Source organism: Macaca fascicularis, chromosome 6 (assembly GCF_037993035.2).
Source record: "Macaca fascicularis isolate 582-1 chromosome 6, T2T-MFA8v1.1".
Classification (NCBI taxonomy): Eukaryota; Metazoa; Chordata; class Mammalia; order Primates; family Cercopithecidae; genus Macaca; species Macaca fascicularis.
Genome location: NC_088380.1, coordinates 141,997,973 through 142,019,439, shown reverse-complemented (window position 1 = coordinate 142,019,439; position 21,467 = coordinate 141,997,973).

Sequence of the window (21,467 nt, the reverse complement as noted above, 5' to 3'; positions counted from 1 at the left end):
TGTTTTTTTTTTTTTTTTTCTTTGTACCTCAAGTCTGGAAGCTCCACATGAAGGAGATACCAATTCAGTCCCTAGCAGATGTCATTTAAAGTCCATATTGATGATGATTTCTAATAACCTTAGAAAATGGATGCTTGGATTCATTTTGAATTCAGATCCTAGTTGTTTTGGTTTGCTTTAATTTAGAATTATGCGTGATACAAGCCCTGGGTTCTCTGTAACATCGGACTGGTTGCTGAAGCTGGTTTGGGGCTCACATTCCACTCTGCTCAGGTCTCCGTCAAAGCCTGGCTTCCCTGGTCTTTTTCTTTCCCCAGGTCGGCTAAAGTTGCTTTAATGATCCAGCTCTTTTTGATTTTTGTTGTTATCATTGTTTTCACAATTATTCTCATATGTGTTTAGACAAAATAGTGGACACTTGCACTTAATTTTTCAAGCTTCATTAAGCAAGTACTCTAAGATTCAGGGATTTTTCGAATTAGTCAGCACCTGACACCATTTGGTTAATCGAGGGAGCCAGAATTGAAATGAATTGTCTGCACTGGAAAAGAGATGGTTTGAAAATATTAGCAACTGCCCCCACTCCCAATTTTCTGGGCTGACTCTGATTTCAAGTGCTGTATTCTGTTGTGTTATTTCCATGAACTCTCTGCCCTGCACAGTCCAGAAATCACAGCATTTTATCATCCAAACTACCTCTCCTGTCCTGGAAATAAAGCAAAAATATTGTCTGGCCATAGGTCTCATGGTTTGGGAAAAAAAAGTTACTCGTGCCCCAAGAGTGCAGAAATCACTGGAGCCTGAGGGAGGTAAGTGAATTGCCCCTGCTCAGGAATATTCCTCAAGTCTGAGTCAGTTCCTCCAAGGAAGGGCATAAAAATCCCAAAAGGCATTTTGCCTCAGGGCCCCTTGGAGCAGGTTGACCAATCAATGCTGTTACCTCTTTCCTGGGCCTACCACTGCACCCTCTTTCAAGGGCCAACTACACCTACTGAATTGTGTGGACCTTCACCCTGCTCCCAACCAGGCTAATTTCTCTATTAGAAATTCCACCCCCAACCCAACCCACATCAGAGGTCAGGATCCAGTGGGACTGGCTGATAAGACCAGCATTATGGAGGAAAAGGGCAGGGCTGCAGAGCTAACAGAGCACACCTGGGCCATGCAGGTGTGGCCATTTCTGCAGGAGCCTCCAGGGCTGGTTCTCCAATATCCCTCACAGAAGCTGCAGCCCAGGCTTTGCCCACAGCTGCAACTGGCTAGGAGAAAAGGGAGCTCTGACCTGCCAGATAGAGGCCTGCCCTCCCGGTAAATGGGCTGCACTCCTGGTCCTCATCCTGGGAGTCCTTTCCCCGCCTATGTGGACCAAGGCTCCACCTGCAGGTACGGACTCCCCGGGTACACTTTGGCCAGCACCAGCGTATCTGGATGAAAGGAGCCCTATGTGCTTACTTACTGCACATCCTGCACTATAGGGCCAGGAAGCACTTTGAGATGCAGCCCTATTTGAGCCTTCAACCACCCAGAGAGACCAGGAGTCAGCACCCTTACCCCATTCATCTTTGCTCACACTTACTGAGTCCCTCCTGTGGCCCAGACTCAGTTCTAGGCACTGAGGACAGAGAAAGGAACAAGAGACAAGGAACCTGCCCTCAAAGAGCTTACATACCAGAGGGGCAGTTAGTTAGTAGCTAATATGACTAATATGGCTGTCAGAAAGTGATAGGTGCTATGAAAAACTCCGAAGTCAGGAGCAATAGAGACCACTGGTGCTCAGCCTCTACCAGTTCTCTCTTTCAGGGCACTGACCAGAGAAAGGTTTGTATTCTCCCCGACCTGCAGTTAGGCAGAGCCATGAGGCTAGGAATGGCCAATGAGCTGTGAGTCCAAGTGATCCCTGCCACTTCTAGGCTGCAGCACTAATTGCTAGTATGAGACTCTCCAGCTGTCCTCCTCTGTCACAGTGACCCACAGTGTTCCAGAGAGCATATTGTCATTCAGCCTAGTTCCCTGAGGGAAAAAGTGGGAGACAACCCTCCATCAGTCCATGGTGGACATATAGCATGAGCAAGAAAATATTCTTGGTGCATTCAGCTGCTAGGGTTTGGGGTTATTACTGCCACACAGCCTAGCCCATTCTTTTTTTTTTTTTTTTTTTTTGAGTCAGGGTCTCCAGTCTATCACTCTAGGATGGAGTGTAGCAGCACAATCAGGGCTCACTGCAGCCTCGACGTCCCCGACTCAAACAATCCTCCCACCTCAGCCCCACTAGTAGGTGGGACTAAATGCACATGCCACCACACGCGGCTGGTTTTTTAAAAACATTTTTTAGTAGAGAAGAGGTCTCACTATGTTGCCCAGGCTGGTCTCAAACTCCTGAGTTCAAGTGATCCTCTTGCCACGGCCTCCTGAAGCACTGGGGTTACAGGCATGCGCCACCATACCTGGCCCCTTAGCCTATTCTTATTAAAACACTGTCGGGGCTAGAGTGGCAGTTTTCAAACAATTTGATCTCTTAAAAATTACTGAGGATCCTGGAGAACATTTGTTTGTGTGAATTGCATCTATTGATATTTACACTTTTAGAAATCAAAAGAAAATTATTTATTTTAAAATAACACCATTGTATGTTAACATATAAAATTCTTATGAAAAATGTAGTTTGCAAAACAAAAAGTTAGTGAGAAGAGTGACATTGCTTTATGTTCTTGAAAATCTCTTGAAATAAATGGCTAAATACAGTACAACAGAGAGTTCATATTATCTTCTTGTGCATTCAAGCTGTTCTGCTATGTTGTTGAAGTATATGAAGATCCAATCTCACATAGATACGTAGCTGGAAAAACAAGGAACATATAAACCTCCTTAGAGGATCCTAGGGACCCTCTCCCCAGGGGTCCTTGTAACACACTTTAGAACCCCTGGGCTTAAGAGGACTGAGAGAACTGGCAGCTAGAGTAGGATTGCCCAGCCCAGAGGCAAAGGCACACTGAAAACGGTGGGTCAAGAGACGATAGGCTGCAAGATTGAAACAACTGAACTTTTTTAATTGGGGCCTGGCTCTTTGGAGGCTCTGATAGGCAAGAAGGCCAGAGCAGGCAAGGAAACTGTGAAGCCAACGACTGGCCAGTTTTTACAGCTCTTGCCAGGTAAAGCAGAATGTAGGGCTATCTGGGCTTCTAACCCCAGCCTCACCTTCTGCCCGCTTAGACATTTAGAACAGTCTTCACCTTTAAACATCTCCCCACCATTCTCTGGTAAAATTATTTGTCAGTTGCTAAGGAAGGTGGACCTCCTCAGATGCTCCCCAGAGCATCTGCAAAGGATGAGTCAGGGAGAATTTCAGCCTTATTCTCGGTTCCTGGGATGTGCCCCAGAGACTCCAGGACATCAAAGACTCAGCTCTGCTGACCTTAGGACCAGTGGTGAGGAACTGGGACGTGGGCACAGGGGTCGGGGCAGGGGCCCAATACATGACCAGGAACATGGCACACATCCCCTGATCCAAAAGAAGGACAAAGGAATGAGCCCTCCTTCCTTGTAAATAATTATGAGTGAAAGTAGACATTAGTAATAAGAATCCATCTCCTTTATTAAGTTCTGACAAAATGCCCGGTATTTCCTCCCAACCTCCTTCAGAGGCAGATATTATTATCTTCATAGATATTTAAAAGCCCACACAAGAGTGTGTACAGGTTGTGGATTTTCTTTTTTGGTAACTTGTTATTTTAATAATTTTGAACTTTCAGAAAAGTTTCAAGAGTAGTAAAAAGAACTCCCAAATACTCCGATTCACCAGTTGTTCACATTTCCCAGCATGTGCTTTCTCATTCTGCCTCCCGATAGACAGACAGATGCCCACTCTTAAAAAACTGAACCGGGTGAGAGCAAGCTGCAGACAGCATGACACTCAGCCCTAATACTCCAGTGTGTATATCCTGAGAAAAGGACTTTTGTTTGTTTGTTTGCTTTTTGAGACGGAGTCTCTCTCTGTCACCAGGATCGTGGTGGCGTGATCTCTGCTCACTGCAACCTCTGCCTCCTGGGTTCAAGCGATTCTCCTGCCTCAGCCTCCCGAGTAGCTGGGACTACAGGTGTGTGCCACCAGGCCCAGCTAATTTTTGTATTTTTAATAGAGACAGGGTTTCACCATGTAGGCCAGGATGGTCTCAATCACTTGACCTCGTGATCTGCCCACCTCGTCCTCCCAAAGTGCTGGGATTACAGACATGAGCCACCGTGCCTGACCAGGACATTCTTTAACATAATTTTAGCACTATGATCAAAATCAGGCAATTCAACAGTGACACAATGCTATCATCTCACACCTGGTCCATAGTCAAGATTATCCCACTGTCCTGGTAATGTCCTTCACAGCTACTTCTCCCAGGCCAGAATCTCATTCAGAATCCTGCATTGCTGGGTGCTGCACACCTATCTCCTGTCTCCTATCTCCCATCTCCCACTCTGTTGTTTTGGCGATGAAATTATTTTCTGTCCTCTCTTTTATCTCCTTTCACTTGGATTAATTCTTCAGCCTTTCTTTGTTTTTCATGACCTTGACATTTTGGGGGAAGTACAGACCAATTATTTTGTATAATGTCCCTCAAGATGACTTTTCTGTTCTTTCCTCATAATGACATTCAGGTTATATGTTTTGGCAGGAATACCAAAGAAGTGATGTGTATCCTATCAGAAGGTGCTTGATGCTGAATTGTTCCATGTTGGGGAAGTTAATTTTGATCATTTAGTTAAGGTAGAGTCTGCCGGGACTCTCCACTGTAAAGCTTTGTAACTAATAAGTGAAAAGATATTTTGAGACTGTAAATATCCTGATCCTCACCAAACTTTCACTCATTAGTTTGAGCATTTATTGATGATTTTGCCTGAATCAAGAATTGATTTTGCAAATAATATTATTTAATAACTTAATGTTTGCAAAATGGTAATTTTTGAATTCCATCATTCCTTCTGCATTTATTAGTTGGCATTTTACTGTACAGAAATGCTTTTCCTTCTATTCATGGATTAATTATTAATTTATTTATGCCAGTTTGGACTCATAGATTCTTCTTTTATTCGACTGGGTTACAATCCTTTACTATCATTATTTATTTGATGTTTAAATTGTTCCAGATGCGGCTTGTGGGAGCCTCTTCAAGCTGCTTTTCCTGTCCTTTCATGCCTCCATCCTTTTTTGCACACTCCGTTATTCTCTGATGTAACAAGGTGCTGCAGGCTTATCTTGTACTTTTCTCGTCCCAGCCCTGAAATCAGACAGCCTACAAGGAACCCTGGTTCTTTTTATTGATCAATGGCATTTAGAAACTGAAATCTGAATAAGTGTGCTCATTGCTACTGTGGTTTTATTGTTTCTAGACCATTTCATTATACAGAACTAGGAAATATATGTATGTATATATGTATATATACACATGTGTGTATGTATATATACACACATATATATACACACACACATATATATCTGTGTGTGTGCGTATCTCCAATCTTCCAGCTCCAATCCAACTCCATAGAATTATTCTTAACCTTCCTCAGTTTACTATTTGCGACTTTAATATATTCATTCATTTGCTCAATCCTACAATACACAGTATATGGCTATACCCACAACACTGTGAAGGCACACTTTCTATGTAGAGTTCAATATTGGTGTGCAGCTTTCTTTGCCTTTACACTGGGGGTATGTAGTCAAAAGTATTGGGTCCAACAGTTACTTGGATTTCCTTTTCTCCCTTTAATATGGTTATTCTGTTCTGTGGAAGTACAAATTAGGTTTATTTGCTTCTGTTTGTATTTCATTTTAATTTTTCCCCCTCCTAGTTGATTTAAAGAAGCCTGCACCCTTAACCACTAACTTGTCATCATTCTTGTTCAGCTGTGGGTCCAGGTAGTACAGGGCTTTTGGACTGCACACACACTGCCCACACTACCTGGGCCCATACCTGAATAAGAATTATAACAGTTAGTGGCTAAGGGTTGTTGTAGAATTAGATTTTTCCTAATCCTACAATATCACATATGTTCACCCTGATTTACAATTCTGAGAGACCTTCCTAACCATCCATTCCAAACATAGCTGCCACAGACCCTCTTCTCTTCTTCCAAACTTGAGTCCTACTACCTCACTTCCTGGCCTTTGCCCACACTGTTCCTCGACTCAGACATCTCCACTATGTCCTCTTAGGTGCCAAACCCTTCAAGGCCCAACCCAAGTTCCACCTCCTCCAAGATTCTTTAGAGAAACCTTAGGAGAACCAGACCCCAGCTCAACATGGTTAGGATCATAGGCTGAGCCCAAGGAGGTGGGGGGAGCCCCTGTGAATGAAATACCAAGTGGCCCTGGGTCATGTCCAGGCCCTAAGGTGCCACCCAAGTGGCTCCTATGACTGTGGGTGTTCTGCTCTGCTTTGGCTTCTTTGAGGGGAGACTCAGAGGCAGGAAGTTCTTGTGAAACTCATGCACTTAACCAAGTCCTCCTACTATGTGAATGGAGCCTATGGGGGGCGGGCCCACTGGCAGAGCCCTGATATTAGGAACTGGAGCAGACCAGTTCAGTTCCTCTGTGCAAAGTCCATCCCAGAGGGTGGGAGGCAGTGGGCTCTGAGATGTAGGGAATCTGAAGGCTAGGTTTGGGACAGAATCCCCCTTCCTACCCACACATATATACCCCCAAGTCCAGATACTTATGCTCTCAGCAGCTCTGGGCAGCCCCCTATCAGGGCACATGCCCTCTGCAGAGCCCCATATGGAGAACACAACACAGAAGAGGGGAACTTACAGTTAGATGTCAAATAGCATCACCCCATAGTTCCAACAATAGCCCCATCAGAGGGGTCTCTCTTGTTTCTTAGCCCCCACCTTGGTTCCCAGGACTCTGGTCAAGCCTTGGAGGATTCCCACTCTCCCTTTGCCTGGGCTATGAAGCATGCAGGCCTCATGGTGCGGAATGCCATCAGGGGTTCATGAGGGGTAGGCGCAGTTTGGGTTTTTAATGGCTTGCCACTGGGCACTCCTGCCTGGTCAACTGGTAGCCCTCACTCCAGATCCCTCCAGATACACACCCTCCTTGGATCCATGGCCCACAGGATGCATCTCTAATGCCCCATCAGCCCTCCATGGCCTGTCAGTGTTGCAGAGACCAGCAGATGCGGCTGAGCCCTGAAAGATAGAGTTTGGCATTCTGGGCAGTCTGTTTCCACTTGGGGACAGTGAGTGGAATTTAGCTCTTATTACTCAGACAGCCCTCCCTCTGCATGCACATCTAATGAGGCAGCGTGTACCCCTGGACACACAAGCTGTTAAACTGTAGACAGGCTGCAGCTTTCCAGTAAGAGTGGATTTCAAGGGTGTATTTTTATAAGGAAGAAATGACATAAGCGTCCCTCTTTGTTATTTAAATTTCATGAAAATCAACTATAGATGGTGTGTAATTGAGCACAGAATAGGGCCCAGAATATATTCTGAAATAACGGGAGCCCTTTTATCAGGTTATATATGAAAAAAAAATAGTCAAAGAAAAGCAAAATCTCCATGCAAAATAATGAACTATTTGAAGGAAGAAAAAAAAGAAAAAGGGGATGAAGTGCGCCTAGGAGAGTATTCAAGCAGCCAGTGTTTTTTTCTTGAGAAGTTTCTTGGGAGTGGTGTTTAGAGATGGGCTGGGTTACAGTCAGCATTGGTTGACTTGGGCTCAGAATCAGGCTGTACACAGTACCAGGCCAACGACATCACAGGAGCCTTCCGAGGTGGATGACCCTATGTGAGGCCTGGAAGCACTACAGGTCCTAAGAGGAGGCCTCCTACGGACTCTTCTCCCCACCCTACCCTCTGCACTCTCTGTCCTGTGGTCTCCAGAGGCCATGAACCTGGGTAGCCAGGCACTCTGTTGGGAAATGAGAGCCAATCTGGGGACTTGAGTTGGGTGTAGCCTGGTGGCGCCTGTGATCAGGAGCTGGCCTGACTCCAGGAGGGTGTTCGCTTGCTGCTGTGGAAGGCTTCCTTGCACTGATACGTTCACAAGCGGCCCACAACAGGTCCCCTCTCTATCACTAGCAAAGGAGGGGCCTGACCCTGGTCTTCCCCAGGCACCCTACTCCATGTGCTTACAGCTCAGCTTCTCCTGATGGGCCACTCATCTCATGCATAAGATTTGCTTTCTCTGAACCTCCATTACATGCCTAACGAGGACAAGAACGTCTCTTGAAAGGGTTGCTGTGAGGACAGCGTAGGAGACAGCGCTCAGCGTTCAGGCTCAGTAAGGTGCCAGCCACCTGATCCGTACTGAACGCAGACAGCACCTCCCCTTTCTGGCAACCCCAACCCCCTCCACTCATTCCCTGCCGCTCCTGCTTCCTCTGGGGGCTGCCTGCAGCTGGAGCTCCCTGCAGAGGCCAGGGCCAGCTCTGAGGCCTGGCTGCGGTGGACGCCCTCAGAGCTAGGGCGCCCATCTTCCCGAAAATGTACCCAGGCTGAGCTTCGTCGTTAAACTCCGCAGAGCCTAGAGGTGCAAGGGGAAAGAACAAGTACCCCGGAAACGACCCCGCTGCTGCCATCGTCACTGCTGGTGCTGGTGCTGCGGCAGGCCCTGGCTCTCCATGCAGCCTCCAGAATGCCCTCATCTACTGCCATGCATTTCTTGAGTACCACCTGTGTGTTTGGTGGTGCCTGGTCCTCTGAGGCACAGCCCTGCGGGAACACTAACTCTAGCCTTCTTCCCAGAAGGCGCAAGGCCACCCAGTCCAGAAATCAAGTGCTCTCCGGTCCTAATTGCGGTCACACTGAGTTGCAGTGGCCTTGCGATGGCCTTGTATATCCTCTGCCAGGAAGGCTGAACACCCAGAACACAGGAGAGACCTCGGTGCTCAGCAGGTGCTCCATAAGCGTCTGCTAAACGCAGGACTGGAGCAATGCAGAAACAGCCCTTGCTCTGAAAGCGCTTCCCGGGGAGTCCCGCACCGGCGCGGACGGCGGATCCAGGGCGTGGAGGGGGCCGGGGAACGGGCTCAGAGCGCCATCTACTGGCAGTTCCTCAGACCGGCAGGAAAGGCCTTGGATCTGCGGCCGGATGGGGTCCTCCAGCCCGCCCCTGCGCTGTTTGCGACGCTGCTCCGGATCCAGTCTCTCTCCGACCACTCTGCAATTACTTCGCAATCACCAGTAAACTTGGCCGCCTCCTTGAGAAGAGAAAGGTGGAGCCCAGGAGTAATTAGCAAGTCCCGAATTGTGCTGAGAATATCCAGCAAGGGTGCTTGTCTTTCACCAGCTTCTCCTGCGGAAGAGATTTCCCCAAAATTCTCTTTACTGGGAGGCTTTGAGCAGGAGCCAATGACTGCAGTTACTGCAGAACTGGGGCAAGGGCCTGCTCCCTGGGGGACCAGCAGGCGCTGGGGTTAGTCAGACCCGGTAGACATACCAACTCTGCCACTTACCAGCTGTGTGATGGAGAGCAAGTTACTGTCTGTGCCTTAGCTTCCCCATCTGTAAAGCAAGCCTCATGATAGTACCCCATGATAGGATAGTTATGAGGATGTAACCCAGATGCCAGACACCCAGTGTTCCCAAGGGTCCAGCTGCCCTTTAGTGTCCAACAGCAGAAGAGACCCAGCCTTCATCCTCCTTGGTCATCATATAGCCAACTTTCATCCAGCTCCCCCCCACCCCCGTACCCTGGGAATCAACAGTTTGAGCTTGCCAACCCTGGCAACACTGGCTTGTGGCTGGTATTCCCTCATCCCACCTCCCGACTCAAGCTCCCCACTCTCCTTATCTCAGGTGATCTCTCAACATCTCATGACAAGTTTTCCCAGGCCCCACCACTCCCCAGAACACCTCAGCTCACACGTCGTCAAGACTGCGCCTACACCTTCAAGCAAAGTAGGACCAGACTTGACTGGGCTAATATTAGGAGGGAACAACAGAGAATGATGGAAACCTGCAAACTAGTTCCTGGGTGCTACCACGCTCAAAGTCCTAAAGCCACAGCCCACACAGGGGTTAGCATCCTCTCGAAGAGGGACAGCCTCAGCCATATGGCCCCCTTCTCCAATGACACACTCCTCCAGCTTTCTGAGGCTCTGTGAGGGAAATCGCTTCCTTTCTATTTCTGCAATTTCTCACATTTGTGCCCTGAGTGAAGACAAGCTTTGCTGTGATTCTATAAAACAAAACTCTCAAGTGTTTTTCTTTTGCTGCCTGGAACTTCTCCGTCCCAGAGCTGCAGTTTGGCTTTTTCTATGTAAAGTCAAATGTCCTGTTAATGTTTTTCCCTTTTTCAAAGCACAAAGAACAGCCTGCTCTCAAAGATGCCTTCTACAGAAACTAAAAGTCTAATAGGCCGGTCATGGTGCCTCATGTGTGTAATCCGAGCACTTTGCGAGGCTAAGGCGAGAAGAGGATCACTTGAGGCCAGAAGTTCGAGACCAACCTGGCAACATAGGTTGGTCTCTACAAAAAAATAGAAACAAAAATTAGCCAGGTGTGGTGATGTGTGCCTGTGGTCTCAGCTACTTAGAAGGCTGAGGTGGAAGGATGGCTTGAGACCAAGAGGTCAAGGCTACAGTGAGCTGTGATCACGCCACTGCACTCCAGCCTGGGCAACAGAGTGAGACTGTGTCTCAAAAAAAAAAATAATAATAAAGTAAAATAAAAATAAAATGACAACGGTTAACATTGATTTTCTGATTCCTAGTCCATGATCCTGTGCTAACCTGTGTGCCTGTTTATCCCTTCACCAGTTCCCAACAATGCTGTAAGGCAGTCACCATTTCGTCTGCATTTTTTAGAGGAGGAAAATAAGCATACAGAGGTTATGGGGGTCCCCCACATTCACATGGTTCAGTGTCTGTCTCCAGATTCAAACCCAGGCAATCTGGCTTCTTAAAGCTTCCCCTTTAGCTTAAAGGTAAAAGCACAGGATCTGAGATTTCAAAAATGCTGGAGTCCCATCTTGGCTGGAACACCCTGTTACAAATGTGGGTGTTGAGTTTTCACAGCATGACTGGAGCATGGGAGGTGCCCAGCATAAGGGGCACCTGGAGCCAGCAAGGCTGGTAGCCGGGCAGTGGTGAGCCAGAGAGGCAGACTCCCATTCCACCCCTACCTCTCCAAGGGGTGATCTCTGAGTAAGGGGCGTCTGTTAGCCTTGCCCTGTCTCAGGCACCATCCTCAGTGGCTCACATCCCACTACTGCTGACATCCTTCAACAGCTCCTTTATTGTCTTGGAATAGAATCCAAACCCTCTACTAGAGTCTAAAAGGCCCTGCAAGGACTGTCTGTCCCCGCCTGGTTTCCAGCCTTCTCTGTTACTGCTCTCCTCTTCGCTTGCAGGCAGTTCCCCTGCTGCTTCAGGGCCTTTGTACTCAGGGACTCTCGGCCTGCTGCCTTACTTCCCTCAGCCTCTGGTGAACCAGAATCTCCCCAGGGGAGGTTTCTGAATGCTCAGTCATCCCCCACCGCAGCTACATGCTGACCACTCCTATTCATTTCCTCCTTCCCTTCCAGACTGTCTCTAGAATGCAAGCTCCCTGAAGGAAGGCTTGCCAACCGTGATAGGCTGAGTAATGGCCCCAAAGACACACCCACTTCCTAACCCTGGAACCTGTGAATATCATCTCATGTGGCAAAAGATGGGATCAAATTAAGGATCTTGAGATGGGGAGATTTCCCTAGATTATCTGGGTTGACCCTAAATACAATGACAGTATCCTTGTCACCGGAAGGTGGTGGGAGATTTCACACTTGGAGAAGAAGGCCACGTGAAGATGGAGCAGAGAGATTTGCCCCAGTAGAGAGACCCTGAGCACTCCAGTCTGTCTAGAACTAGTACCAGCCACCCAGGCTGTCTGCCCCATGCCCCAACTCATGTGTAGTCCTTGGCTTCTTCGTGGTGATTTCTGTTATTTGGTTCTGTGGGGACTCATGTCCTAAGGAAAAAAATTACATTTTGGCTAACTAGGGGTTACCACACCTCACAAAAGGACTGCAAACTCAAAGGCTTACAGGAGCCTAGAACGTAAAATAAATATATGAAGCAGGCCTGGGGGGAACTGAGGCAAACCAGGATGGAGCACCAAGCTCATCCTGAGGGTAGCATGTGCACCAGCAGACGTGCCCTGCAGGAACCCGAGCCCAGGCCAGCCTCACCTACTGACTTTTCAACTGAAGGTGCAAATTGAGGGTTTTATTTCCAGGCTTCCAATTTTAAAATGTTGACAACATGGACAAAATGTATAAAATACCATACTGGGTGGTCCGTAGTAGCTGCTAGTTTCTTCTTTGTGGACAGGGACCCACTGAGGCAGAAGGCACCAAATCCCAGGTGGCTCCCAGCTTGATTGGGGTACCGGACCTGAACATTAGGACCACTTTCCCTGCAGGATCCATGGGGGAATTCGATTCTCCCAAGTTGAAACATCGGAACTCAGTTGAATTCCGAGGCAGCCTCACGTTTGCAACAACACTTCCAACAAATAATAGAGTTGTGACATTTGTCATTCCAACAATGACAGCAAATATCAGAATTGAATAAGAAGTTGTGTCCTTGATTTTCCCGGGTGCTGTTGTTGGAGAGTGGTGGGGGTGGGTGGGGAACTCAGCTCCTATCTGAAAAATCATCCAGGCCAAGGAGTTGTCAATTAAAAAATGAGAAAGGGAAGAGGGAAGGCAGCTCTACTCACATCTTGCAGGGCAGTTCTCCACCTGAGCTGAGGTGGGCAGAGTTAATGCCTCTGAGAGCCAGCAGGCTGAAAAGGTGACATGGAGGGAGCTCTGGCCCTGCGGGGGGAGCAACTATGCCAAGTCCCTAAGAGCTAACTGGGTGGGGACAGCTGTCCCCACTGAGCATCCTGTCCTCTGAAAACACACAAGCAGGCAATTTCCAGTGCACAAAAGTTGCCCAACACTGCCCTCTAGCACTCATGATGACATACCTTCTTATATTAGAGTAGGGTCTTGGAGGTTTCAGAAAGTTATCTGAGAGAGAAGAGTGGGGAAAAATCTGGTTCTCCAAGTCATACTTGCCAATAACATGTGGGTGTGTTGGGGTCAGTGAGTAGGAGTGGGTAGGGGATGGGGGAAAGGGAAGGCAGATTAAGGGTGGCATTTATCAAGCACTGGCCCTAGCATTCGAGCCGGGGTTCCCTGTTTCCAGGCTGACCAGATCATGGCTTATACTGAAGACACATTAAGGCTTGCCAAGATTGAGCTGAGAGCCCTCAGGCTTGATTTAAAGGTATTGGAGGCATTCCATGGTCTGTGGCAATCCCAGCAGCAGTAGAACTTACCTGCAAATGGCTGAGCCACGATGGCCCCGAGCCTCAATTAGAACCTCTTCAGCTCTACAAGCCACTTCTTACTGCAGATGGGCCCATAGCAAAGTATGTGCCCATCCCATGCCATAGCCAGCCAATTGCAGGCAGACAGCCAAAGGCCAAACACCAATGACAGGTTCTGAGGTAGGTTCCCAACACGTACACAGCAGACACCCTTCAGGTCAATGGCCAACAAAAAGAAATAGCCAATGTCACTCAGTGAACCACTGGGTGACAAGTTCCCCAGGCCCAGTTGGTGATTTACGGTTCATAAGGTGATGCAGTCCCAGGGAGCTTCTGGAAAACTACTTGGAGAGAGCTCTGTAGGCAGGATTGCTCATTTTCTCATCACTTTTCCATTTTCATGATATAGTTTCCCCCTGGGGCAGAGGGAGGAGGAAAATGCTTTTTATATTATAGTAGTGGCCATGTGGAAAAGACATATTTGCCTCAACATTCGATTCTGAATGAAGACGCACATTTGTAAAGCATATGTGAAACATGTCATGCGCGCAGGGTATGAAATATTTATTGTCATGGCTTGGGTTCGTTTTGTGAAATATCATAGGACAGGGAGAAAACTGTTAAAAGTGAGAAACTGCTGGGGAGAATGGGAGCTGCTGGCCTTAAGGACACCTTCACAAAGCAAGGTGGCAGACAGTGCTGGAAACAGAGTGGGGTGGCTGGAATATAGATTCATATGTGCTTGTACTCGCATCAAGACTCTCTGGAAGGATGCACAGGACACCATTACAGCAGTTACCTGTGGGGAGGAGTGAGAGAGGGACTTTCCTCTCTACTTTTTATTTTGAAAAAGAAAAAAAAATGTGAACTATGTGAATATGTTACCTTTTCAAAATGGGCCATACAAATAAAACAAAGCTTTTCATTTTAAAAGCCTCAATCATTGAACAGAACTAAAACATTCAGAGCATATTTTGATTGTAAAAATTAAAAAACCTCAAAAACTAAATTTCCTCCCTCTCACCATCCCTTTCTGTGTATCCAAAGGCTGTCCATCAGCTATCCCCCAATTGCTGCTGATCTGCTTCTCCAGCTCCCAGTCCTCTCTCTCAGGGCTGTCTTCCCCACAGCAGCACCCCAGCCTCATGCTGCTGTCCTTGGCTCTTGGCTCTTGTTCTGCACTCTGAGGACGTGGAAGACCGACCATGGCACTTCTCAATGCAGCAGTTCTGTGGAGCCAGCTCAGCAATCAGTCTCACTTGGTAAACAAATCTGCAGCCGGGGAGCCCAACGGGGTGAGGTGCAAGTTTGAGAAGTCTTTCCAACCCTTGAAGAGTTGCAGTTCAGCTGGGAAAAGGAGACTCAGTTGTCTTTCAGTATCTGTTTCCCCTTCTCCTATAATAATAGAACCCTCCTTTTGTCATTGATCACACAGCTCCCAGCCACCCTGACAGCTAGGACTAGACATTCCCTGAGACAAGGCCAACAGGATGCAAGCAGAAGTGATTGGGCAATTTCCAGGACGCGTCTTCTGAAGGAAAGGATGTGCTCCATGCTTGCCCCCTGCCCGTTCCCCCTGTTTGGATGTGGGTATGGTGGGGGTGAGCCATGTGAGGCCACATGGGCAAGGGCAATGCTCTAGGGTGGGCAGCATGGCAAGAGGGAAGGAGGCTGGGTTGTCAACACTGTGGAGCGGCCATCGGGGCCCTGGGCTGCTCACACTTGGCCTATTAGGTGACTCTTATTTAAGCCACTGCTTGAGATGCGAGTTTTCAATAAAACAGAGAGAGGGAGAAAGAGAATATGTAGAGAGAAAAATTTAGTAAAACGAAATAATGTAGTGAATCTTGAAAAGACAAAATAGTAGATTGCCACTTTGTCTCTCTTCATCCAGGTGCAGTCAGTCAATCAATACAGATCACAGTGGTGGATAGTTATTAGGTTGGTGCAAATGTAATTGCACTTTTTGCCATTGAAAGTAATGGCGAAACCACAATTACATTTGCACCAACATACTATTGACCCACTTATGCCTAGTGTTCCATTATTGGAACACTAAGCATGTGGGAATTATCTATATCCTACTGCTCAAGGTCATTACCAAGATCTGATTGCAAAAATTCAAAAAATTGCAACCTCAGGCATAAATGGGTTAAGCTCTCACTCTAACAGGCTCCATGTTCTGTGCTTTAGAAGCACAATTTCATTTAATCTTTACTCTGTCGACATTTTGCAAAGAGAAACTGTGGCTTCATGAGGTTAAATGACTTGCCTGATTCCCTTGGCTCATGAGAGGTGGTGCGGGGATTGGAACTCAGTCTCCCTGACCCCAGAGCCCATGATCTTGGCCACTGAGCCACATGGCCTCCCAAAGGACCCAGGTTTCAGGTTATCTAGATGTGATATATCCCAGGCTTACAGCTGGACACTTGGCCTCCTTAATTTGATGGCGTCCCATGTCCTGGGGGCAGTGACTGCATATTTTTTATGAGGGACTGTGGCTGTGCCCTAAGATGTAGGACACTCAGGACAGCAGAGACAGGAAAACAAATTAGGTGATGAAGGTCAACATGCCACATCATCCGTCCTCTAGGGCTTTGGTGGAGTCAGGAGAGAGACTGGAGGGAAGACCCAAGAGGGCTCAGGGCTAATACAGCAGAAACTCCAAGTACCTCTGCAACAGCTTAGGAAGAAGTAGCCTGATCCAATTCCCTGTAGTCTTCTAGGGTCACTGGCTCTCTCACACTTCTGCTCCTTTGCACGGGAAAGTCCCCCTCTTGGAATGCCCTCTTCTCCTTATCAGCTTAGTCACCCCTACCAGTTCTTCAAGACTCAGCATTGGCATCAGCTCCTCAAGGAAGCCCTCCTCCACCCCCAGGGGTGATTTTGCAGTTCACCAGGACTCCTCCTCCTATGGCACTTGTCCTACTGGTGCAGAGCCGCCCAGGGCTGTGTCAGAGGAAGCTGAGGTCTCTCTGGGCCCAGCCTCCTCCTTGGGAAGAGATCCAGGAGCCCCACGGGAAACACAAACAAACACACAGGAATTTGGCTTCAGAGGCATGTGGGGCAGAGTCTTGAAGCTGAAATCTGGCAAGCATCAGGCTCCTGCCTCGCTGCTGTTCTGTTCGTGGTCATCTATCAGTCCCATGGGTTCAGAGCACATGTACACATGGGGATGGTCCAGGAGCCCCAAAGCCTAGGGAGCCTACCACTAAAGCCGCCACTCCCTGGAAGGTCCCAGCATCTCACTTCTCTAACCCAGACCCCAGGTCACGTGGGGTCTATCATCTACTCCAAAGTGAGGTTTCTGTCATTCACTGGATTTTAAATTCCAATTTTTTTTTTTTTAACTGGTATAGGGGAATTAAAAGCAGACAATTCAATTTTGCAAAACAGATTCACAGAAATTACTGCAGGGATTTTTCCTTTGTTTTGGCAAAATCAAGCCAAGTTGTGCTACCCATGGCAATGGCAGCTTCCTGGGGTACATTGGAGGCTCACACAGCTGTGAAGCTGGGCTGGGCTATTTTTCTTGACACCAGATTCCCCCTTGATTTTAGGGTTCTTCTGAGGAAGCCTCCAGCTCACGATGACTATTCCAGATTCAAGAGATGGCTTGAAGGTGTTAGAGGCAGTGGGAGGCGGTAGACACTCTGCATGGGCAGCACAGGCCCCTCAGGCTCCCACAGTGGAGCTCAGTGTTCCTGTGGGTATTAGCCAGCATTATAATGAATCAGCCTTCTGGAAAGAGTTTTAAATGAGGAGCAAATACAAAAGTCCAGAAACGCTGTGGACCCTCTGGGTTTTGTGCACCTACCGTATTGGGAACGTGGAACTTTGCTCGTGGGCTTTGAGTCTGCGACCCAAACTCATTAGAAACGGTGTTTCGTAGTGATGGTCTGGCTACAGCTTTGTGTAGAAGTCCATGCTGGGGGAAGAAAAACATAATAATCACATAACCCTTGCCCTCAAAATATGTGACACCAGGAACACTTGGGAAAGTTCAGTGAGCGAGTGGCACAGAATCCAGTTCATGGGCAGTGAATGGCAGAAGCCCTGGCAGGGAGCTCGTGGCATAGAAGATTCATCCATCCTCTCATTAACACTTCCCTGAGATTTATATTGTTACAAACAATCCACACTGCTGAGTGTGGATTGCTGGTGCGGTGGTTCATGCCTGTAATCCCAGCACTTTGGGAGGCCGAGGCAGGCAGATCAGGAGGTCAGGAGTTTGAGACCAGCCTGGCCAACATGGTGAAACCCCGTCTCTACTAAAAATACAAAAAATAGCTGGGCGTGGTGGCAGGTGCCTGTAATCCCAGCTACTTGGGATGCTGAGGCAGGAGAACCGTTTGAACCTGAGAGGTGGAGGTTGCAGTGAGCCGAGCTTGTGCCATTTCACTCCAGCCTGGGCGACAGGGTGAGACTCTGTCTCAAAAAAAAAAAAAAAAAAAAAGAGTATGCCTATTAAACAATATAAAAATGGGAATATAAAATTAATAAAACCTGCAAGGTGAATTTGAATGCTTTTATTTTGCATTGTAACTAAGGTATGTAAAATATTCTACTCAACCAAATATAGTCAAATATGGTAAATTGTGATCTTCAATTATAAACTTAAGATAACTATTTGTAGGGAAACTGGATATCTACATGCAAAAGAATGAAGTTGCACCCTTACTTAGTCCATTTGGACTCCCATAAATTGGGTGACTTAGAGACAAGAGAAATTTATTTCTTACAGCTCCGGAGGCTAGGAACAGCAGAGACAGGAAAACAAAAGACCTTCATCACCTAGCGTGTTTTCCCTTTTCTGCCGTCCCAGCCTCCGGAGATATAAGAAAAGAAGGTAAAAGTACTGGAAGATTTTGTTTCTAGTGAGGGCCAACTTGCTGGCTCCTAGATGGCAACTTCTCACTGCAGTCTCACAGGGTGGAAGGACTAGTGAGCTCCCTGTGGTCTCCTTTATAAGGGCACTAATCTAATCACCTTCTAAGGGCTCCACCTCCTATCAACAATACCATCACTTTGGGGGTTAAGATTTCAATATATGAACTTTGGGGGGACACAAACATTCAAACCACAGCACTTACCTTGCACCATATACAAAAATTGTCTCAAAATGCATTAAAGACCTAAAACCATAAAACACCTAGAAGAAAACACAGAGGGAAAGCTTCATGATATTATATTTAGTAATAATTTCCTGGTTAAAAATGACACCAAAAGCACAGGCAAAAAAAAGTTAAACATAGATAAACAGAACTTTATCCAAATTAAAAACTTTTGTGTGTCAAAGGACACAATCAACATAGTGAAAAGGCAACTGACGGAATAGGAGAAAATATTTGTAATTCACTGATCTGATAAAGGGTCAATATTTAAAATATCTAAAGAACTTTCCCAACTCAAAAACAATAACAAAATAGCCTAATTAAAAAATAGGTAAAGGACTTGAATAGATATTTCTCCAAAGAAGATATGCAATTACCAGCAAGCATATGAAAAGATGTGCAACATGACTAATCATTAGGGAAATGCAAATCTAAACCACAATCAGATATCACCTTATACCCTTTAGTATACTGTCCAAAAAATAAAAACAGAAAATAACAAGTGTTGATGAGGATATCAAGAAGTTGGAACCCTTGTGCATTGTTGGTGGGGCTGTAAAATGCTGCAGCCACTGTGGAAAACAATTTTTTTTTTTTCAAGAGAGTGTTTCGCTTTGTCACCCAAGCTGGAGTGCAGTGGCATGATCTCGACTCACTGCAGCCTCGAATCCTGGGCTCGAGTGATCCTCCTGCCTTAGCCCCTTTCAAGTAGCAGGGACTGCAGGCACATGCTACCATGCCCGGCAAATTTTTATATTTATTTTTTTGTAGAGGGGATTTCACCATGTTGCTCAGGCTAGTCTCAAACTCCTGAGCTTAAGTGATCTGCCCACCTTGGCCTCCTAAAGTCCTAAAAAAAATTAATGATAGAATTATCATATGATCCAGTAATTCCACTTGTGGATATATACCCAAAAGAACTGAAAGCAGGGACTCAAACTCAAACAGATATTTGTATACCCATGTGCATAACATTATTCATGATAGCCAAAAGGTAGAAATAACCCAAGTGCCCATTAATGGATGAAAGGATAAGCAAAATGTGGTCCAGACATACAAAGGAATATTATTCAGCCTTGAAAAGAAATGAAATTCTGATACATGCTACAATATGGGTGAATCTTAACGATGTTCTGCTCAGTTAAATAAACCAGTCACAAAAGGACAAATACTGTATGATTCCAATTATATTTTACATGTATAAAGTCTACGACATATTTTCTCCTATTCCATAGATGGGTGTCTTTTCACTGTGCTGATTGTGTCCTTGGATGCAAAAGTTTTTAATTTTGATAGAGTCCTATTCATCTGTTTTTAATTTTTGTTGCCTGAGGTATCTAGTCAAACTCATAGAAAGCAGAATGGTAGTCACCAGAAGTAGGGGGAGTGAGAAGTTGTTTAATGGGTATGAAAAACTTCTGGAGATTGTACAACAATGCAAATGTACTTAATACCACTAAAGTGCACACTTAACCATGGTTAAAATGGTAAATGTTGTATTATGTATATTTTACCATAATTGAAACAAAAAGGTACTATTTGCAGAGAGACCAGCTGTTTCTTCTCCTCCTCCTTTCAGATCTGTACCCAGTACTTACAGGCCTGGAACCACCTAACTCTCCACACAAAGGGTTTGCTTGCATGGTATGTTAGAAATCTGCCTCTGAAGACACACGAATTCCAGAATATGCCTTATTCCTAAATTTTAGTAAAATGCATTTATGCCAGGCTTCACCCTACTTAAAAATGAAAAGCCCATGTTCAATGTGTGTTATGTTATGTTGAGACCATGTTTCCTGGCCAACTGAGTCCTTTAAATAAACCCAAGCTGCTTCTTCAATCCAAGTTTTTGACTGAAAAAGAAAAAAGCTCTTTGCAAATCCTTTTGACCGAGGGAAAGTGAACCCCTTTCAAAGTGTTTAATGGAGATGTTGGCTATAAGGCAAGGGAGGTTGTGCAGGCACAATTATCCTCATTCTATAGTTGAGGAAACTGAGACCTGGAGAGGTAAAGCCACTGCCACAAAGTACGTTCCATGGAGGAGGTGGAGCTGGGCGCTCTGTGAGGGCTCCTTCCTGCCCTCTGGCCCCTCTGCTGGTCTGGATGCTGTGGGTGAAGGTAGAGGAAACCGCCCTCAGGGCAGGGCGGTAGGATGCCTCCCCCTCTTCCAAGTCGCTGCTCCTCAGGCAGCCTGAGGGTCTCCTCTTCAGCTCAGTAGACAAAAGGAGGTATGAGCTCATTGCTGGGCTAAAGGGCACCAGTCTCCTGTGGCCTGACCTCCCCAACCCAAGGTAAAAGTCAAGCATTCCTGTGAGAATTACCAGGCATCCTCTCCCCAGGCCTACCCCAGGCATTAGTCAGGGCTCCAGTCATTATTGGATTTGGCATTTATTAATAGTGAAATTGACATAGATTAGCAATTTGGCACTATAATGAAATCGGGCTTAGCAATGAAGCCTAGAATAGGGGAGGGAGTCTGGGCCGGGATGGCAGCAGCTCCTAGGGATTCTTCCCCCCACCATCCCTGGCTCCTTGGCAAGTAGAGGCCACACAGGTCCTGCTGGCCAGCCCCACCTCTGCAAGGAGGCCCAGCCAGCACTCTGAAGGGGAATGCATCAGTAAGCGCCACCTCAATAGTCATATGCTTCCCGCTGGGGCTCAGGCCAGAGCCTGGTAGAGTTGGTCAAATCCCAAGTAATCACCACTCCAGCTCCATTAGCAGAAGGAGGTGGGGAAAGGGCTTGCCCCTTAAGGTGGCCGTGGAGCACAGGAATTGAGGATAAGGATTTGGGGATCAAATCTGGGTTTGAGACACAGCTCTACCACTTAATATCTGGATTATCATGAGTAAGCTGCTTCCCTAACTGTGCCTCAGTTTTCTTATTTGTGAAACAAGATTACTACAGAATCTATCTTGGGAGTTGTAGTGGTGATTCAACAAGGTAACTCCTACAAGGGTTTTGCCAGAACACAGCAAGGAGTCACTAAGTGGGACTTTACTGTTGTTTTCAAATTCAAACACACCCTGACTGTGGTCACCATTTTTACTAGGCAAGGGCG